The sequence below is a fragment of the Dermacentor silvarum genome, chromosome 7 (genome assembly GCF_013339745.2).
Source record: "Dermacentor silvarum isolate Dsil-2018 chromosome 7, BIME_Dsil_1.4, whole genome shotgun sequence".
Lineage (NCBI taxonomy): Eukaryota > Metazoa > Arthropoda > Arachnida > Ixodida > Ixodidae > Dermacentor > Dermacentor silvarum.
The window spans coordinates 63,616,262-63,622,261 of record NC_051160.1 but is presented as its reverse complement, the minus strand read 5'-3'; the positions used below and the strand labels follow the sequence as shown (position 1 = coordinate 63,622,261).

General features: G+C 48.2%; 1 long non-coding RNA gene across 3 annotated transcripts in view; it reads left to right on the top strand.

The window, feature by feature from the left end:
• The window catches only part of LOC125946778 (uncharacterized), a 37,408-nt gene that overhangs the window by 30,411 nt on the left and 997 nt on the right, over positions 1 to 6,000 (top strand). The window lies entirely within an intron of this gene.

The window sequence follows — 6,000 nt, the reverse complement described above, 5'->3', positions numbered from 1 at the left end:
GCAGGTCCCCCGCGAGCCCTGAACCTTAGAACCGCGTGGGTGAACTGCAACCGGATGAAACAGCGTGTCCCGTAGCATACCCTGTGAATCCTGCGTCGAGCCCCCTGCGTCGAGCCCCCTGCATCGGGGGAGCCCACAGAAGACAACGTTTCATAAGCCGAACTATCGCCTTGCCTGTCCGTGGACTCTGAAGCGTGTCATCTCGGGATCGATGAGACGCCAAGCCATGAGGAAGACGCGGCGTCCCCGTGCAACGAGTCCACCAGCTCGTCGTGCTCGTCGTCGAGAAGGATCGAGGACATTATAATCCCAGTGATTTGAGTGGCAGCAGGCAGGATTATGTTTGTGTCACCCTCCCCAAACAACGCTGGCACCAAAAGGCAGCATGGTTCCACCAGAGATTCGGACGTTCCTTCCCGTGACAGGAGCCCATTACGGGCTTCTACCCGACCCAGGAGTCCCCGCGCTTCTGGCGGGTCGCCAGTGCGGAAAAAATGAGACTGTCTGCGCCGAATGCGGCGCAATTGAACTCGCACTTGAACAGTGGAAGGTATATATACCTTATCCCTTTTCCAACATTATGGATCTAAACCGTCGAGTGATCACCTTTAATGTGTATGGCTTTCGTATCGCCCAAAAGCGGGCAGAGGCAGTCGCCCTTGCTCGTTCGTCGACTTGCGACCTCTTCTTTCTGCAAGAGACGAACTTTTTTAAATCAAGCGATGTCTTGATGTTTAAACGCGCTTTTAATATCGATTGCTTCTTTTAGTACGCCACCACGTGTTCGAGCGGTGTCGGGGTGCTTGTTCTTAACCGCAATCTGTTGCGGGATTCGACTGCGTATTTCACTCGCTACGCCTATGATACCTCTTTATTCATGATCCGGCACAGTCTACAAATTTCAATAGCTGTTTCAAATCCTTGGATGCATATTTTCAAGATTCACGCCAGGTAATTCTTTTGCGTGATTTCAATTGTGGGCTTGATTCGGACACATATGTCCAGGGCCCTGGCTCCATGGGGCAGACCGAACGGCAACGCTAGGGAGCTAGGTCGTCTGGTGCAGCAGTTTGCGCTTCTTGACGCGTATGAACTGCTTCACGGAAGCACGTATGTTCGTACATGGCGTCGCGGGGCGTCTTCCGGTACCGATCCTATGTACCAAGATGTCTGTCAGGCTATGTCCGTATTGCTGAGGTGCGTGCGCTCTCACCTTCGCCAGTGTACGTTAGCAATCACCGCACTTTACAGCTAGCGTTAGAGCTGCCCCCAGGAACTTCGTCAGCTCGAGGTCCATGTTGTCTCGACTGCCGTGTCCTATACTTCACCTACAGTCAAAAAGTGGATTATCGCGGGCTGTGGGGGTGTCGCTTGTCGGTGCCGATCCAGATGACTGCGTGGGGCTAGAGGTGCAGTGGCGTCATCACTGCAATGCGTCTGGGCGAGCGCTGCGGGCTCGCGTGTCCCAAGAAATGGCGGTGTTGGTGGCGAAGATGCGCAGTGCTCAGCGCATTCCACATCCGACGGTCATTATGTGCGCATTCAGGGAGGAACTCGTCGAATGCTACCAGCGGCTACCAGCTTTCCTTCTGCTAAGGGCGCATATCACACTTCTACCCAAGAAGAGACCCACGTCAACGCGCCCCGAAGATTGGCGGCTCGTAACACTGCTCAACGTCGATTATAAACTCAGCCTGTATAATTGTACGTCGGCTTAGCCAAATCCTTCCATCGCTTATTGCGTGGCACCAGGTGTGCTCAGTGCCGGGCCGCGAAATTCATAGCCCCTCATGTGTCACACGTGGCATCATGCAGTACACGATCAGCCGCCGTGCTCAAGGTCTGTTGATTTCCCGGGACCAAGAAAAAGCTTTTGACTACATGGACCACGAATGTATATTTGGCATGTTAGACGCGTTCGGTTTCCCCAAAAAATTTTTTCACCTGATTACAGCGCTGTATACCGATATATAAAGCACGTTGTTTCTAGACTTGTGCGAAAGCAAACCCTCTGCGTTACGCGTGGGGTCCGTCTGGACTGTCATCTTTCTGCAGTTTAGTTTATCCCTAGAACCCTATCTAATAGCTATAAAGCGTCATCCGCACAATTGAGCAAATTCTCAAGAATATGTCCCAACTGACCCAGATCGCAACTCTACCGCACAATAGAGGCCTGCCACTCCCTGGTAATTCTTGTGTTAAAGTAATGGCTTACGCTGACGATATTACACTGTATGTGCACAACGAACAGTCGCTTCTATATGCCCTTAATATCTTTCAGGATTATGGATCAGCATCAGGTGCAAGGCTCCATTATTGGAAAAGCAAGCATTTTTTCACTGGTTCTCCTAACGCACGTATCCACGTCGCCTCGCCATTGCAGTGCCATCCTAGGATCAAAATCTTGGGTATCTCGAAACATTTGGCGCCTGGCATGGCATGTGGACGCCAGTCATGAAGACATTAAAGATCAATGTTCAGGCAGCCCGAGATTTCGACTTTCCTCTTCTTAAACGGCGTTATTTAATTCAGTCTGTTTTCTTTGGAAGTATTTGGTGCCTGTGCCATGTTGCTAGGCCACCCCTTCGTGTCTTGAGGAGTGTGCAAAGCGGTGCCACCTCTTTTTCCTGTGAGGTGGCACTGAACTATTGGCGCGACCGGCATTGTATTTTTTTTTCTTGAATAAATGTTTATTCCTCTTCCTCCTCCTCCTCCTTTTCCAATGTCTTAGCCTCGATATTGTTACTACGCGCTTTCATTCGGACCCACGTAAATGATGACACTGCCACGCAGACATTTGCAAAGTACTTCCTTGGCACGTCATTACGGGTTTTGCTTTCGACGAGCCCGTGAATCGTTGACCTCTGTCGGCGGATGCGCCTGCTGTATACGGGGCAAGCGTAGCCTTCCGTAGACATATCCTGAGAGGATCACTGTATGACGGTGGCTACCACCAAGTGCAAGACCACTGTAGCTGGCAGCGTAAGACCTGCAGGGGTTGTGCTGCCTTTTGGGCCCAGAGGCCGCAAAACAAACTCCCCCATACTGTTCAGAAATCGATGTGCAAACCAGGGCTAAAACATACTGAACGAAAGAGGAGAAATTAACAATTACGATTATGTGCTTTTGTCGCCATTAGAGCTCCGCTATTGGTCAATATGTTTCGAGCAATATGTTTCGACTTCGTTTTTATTGCCATAGCAATTATATAGACACTCTATGCGCATTTCTGCCGTCGCCGTGATGTTCTGTATAAAGTCCAAACACGATAACATCGTCGCTGCGTGCCGTACATTGTATGTGCGAGTAAATGCTTGTGAGGGACAGCCGACGATCGCGGCTCAATCTCGCGAGGGCGAGGGAGGAAGGCTGGGCGGAAGCGCACCGTCTTCTGTCGCGCGCGAGGAGGGGGGGGAGGCGACAGAGGGGGCGGGCGTTCTAATCCGACTAGGGTGCCTCGATGCCTGGCATCGAGACACCCTAAATCCGGCGGCTGCTGCTTACGGCGTGGCCGCTGTATCTTGACATAGATCTGCGACGTTTCGCTCGCTGCCGCGCTTAATGACAGTAGCGTTTGGACAGCGAGTTTCAGCGGTCATCGAGCGAGATGTGTTCGTGTTTACCCGTACGCGCTTCGCACCGTGCTGGCTAATTTAGTTAGCGAATGGTTGCAAGATTATACGGATGATAAAACTAATATCTTCGTGTATATGTCTACTAATTTGCTATCGCAATCGATGCTTCGCCTTTCGGGCGAAACTGCGACCTTTTTTTTTTTGTCACGAGACGTCACAACCCGGCGAAAATTAATAACGTTAAAGTGATGTGTACGTACTAATAATGCATTATTATGCCGAACAAAATAGACTTCTTTTTCTGGATGTGCTTTCTTTGTTTGACTTAAGCCAAATGGATTCTGTACCCACGCGTGGCGAATCGATATTGGACCTCGTGCTCACTACTAATCCAAACAACATCTATCTAATAGCTATAACCATATCTAATAGCTATAAAGCGTCATCCGCACAATTGAGCAAATTCTCAAGAATATGTGCCAACTGACCCAGATCGCAACTCTACCGCACAATAGAGGCCTGCCACTCCCTGGTAACTCTTGTGTTAAAGTAATGGCTTACGCTGACGATATTACACTGTATGTGCACAACGAACAGTCGCTTCTATATGCCCTTAATATCTTTCAGGATTATGGATCAGCATCTGGTGCAAGGCTCCATTATTGGAAAAGCAAGCATTTTTTCACTGGTTCTCCTAACGAACGTATCCACATCGCCTCGCCATTGCAGTGGCATCCTAGGATCAAAATCTTGGGTATCTCGAAACATTTGGCGTCTGGCATGGCATGTGGACGCCAGTCATGAAGACATTAAAGAGCAATGTTCAGGCAGCCCGAGATTTCGACTTTCCTCTTCTTAAACGGCGTTATTTAATTCAGTCTGTTTTCTTTGGAAGTTTTTGGTACCTGTGCCATGTTGCTAAGCCACCCCTTCGTGTCTTGAGGAGTGTGCAAAGCGGTGCCACCTCTTTTTCCTGTCAATGTGTTAGAAGGCATTAGCGATCACAAAATCCTGCACTGTGAATTCCAAATATTGAGAGAAAGATCACGTAACACAAAGAATACTATTCTTGGCTATGGGCGAGCAGATATTAACGTGATCTCAAGTGTGCTCTCTTCCTTTTCTATTCATTTCTTAAGCTCTCTTAGCGACCGTGATACAAACAAAATCTGGACGCTCATCCGCGACAAACTTATCTCACTAAGAGAAAAGTACATACCTAAGATCACTATAGCCACATCAACACAAATCACATGGTTCACGACTCACGTAAAGCGTTGCATAAATAAAAAGAAACGATTATACTCGCGAGCGAAACTGACGGCGTCTGAGGATGATTGGAAGCGTTAGCATGATCATGCGCCAGTAGCGCACCCAGGATCTCTGCCAGGGGGGGGGGGGGGGGGGTGACAGTTTGCAAATACCATCTAAACAGCACTACTTTCGATTTCTGCACTGGAAATTGTCAAAAAATGCGCTTTTTGCGAGTGTGCAGACTATTGCACGTCTTGCATCTTAGTTGCAGTACTCAAATGCGTAAGGAAAGAAAAGGGGTTAAACAAAAGGGGGGGTTAAGTCGGCCTCAGGGGGGGGGGGGTTACAACCCCCGAATCCCCCCCCCCCCCCCGTCGGTGCGCCACTGTCATGCGCGGTTATGTAAAACTGAAATCGAAACAGCAAAAGACAAATTTTGTAACAATGATATCTCAAACAAGCAAAAGTAAGAAATTTTGGAAAGTTGTCAATCCAAATTACGGTTCGAAATCCCAAATATCAGTAACCAAAGACGGAAAACTCCTTTCCTCCGTCAGACGCCGCATTAGAAGTCGGCAATTTCTTTAGCTCTGTCTTTACTGATGAAATACCATTATTATATACTCTACCTAGCTGTTATTTCTTTAACTTCTCATATGCAAAATTTACGTATATATCACTCCCGAAGGCATCGCAACAGCCATTGATCGCCTTTCTGCAAATTCTGCACCTGGACCTGACGACATATGCACTAAGCTACTTAAGATAGCAGATCCATAAGTAAGTCATATGTTAAGTGCTGTATTTCAACAATCTCTCCACACAGGCTGTGTACCCGACGACTGGAAGGTAGCCCGCGTAATCCCTGTATTTAAATCGGGTCACCACTCTAACCCAACTAACAACAGGCCAATCTCGCTCACTAGTATCAGCAGCAAACTGCTCGAGCACATCATTTCATCTGCAGTCATGAAGTGCTTGGGGGAAAATAACTAGTTTTTTTTTTTTCTAACCAGCATGGCTTCCTGCGCAGTCGATCTTGCGAAACGCAATTATTTCAGTTAATTAACGATATTCATATTGCTGTACATGGTATGTGCCAGATTGATGCCGTTTTTCTGGATTTTAATAAAGCTTTTGACAAGGTCCCTCACGCTCGGCTAATAAAAAA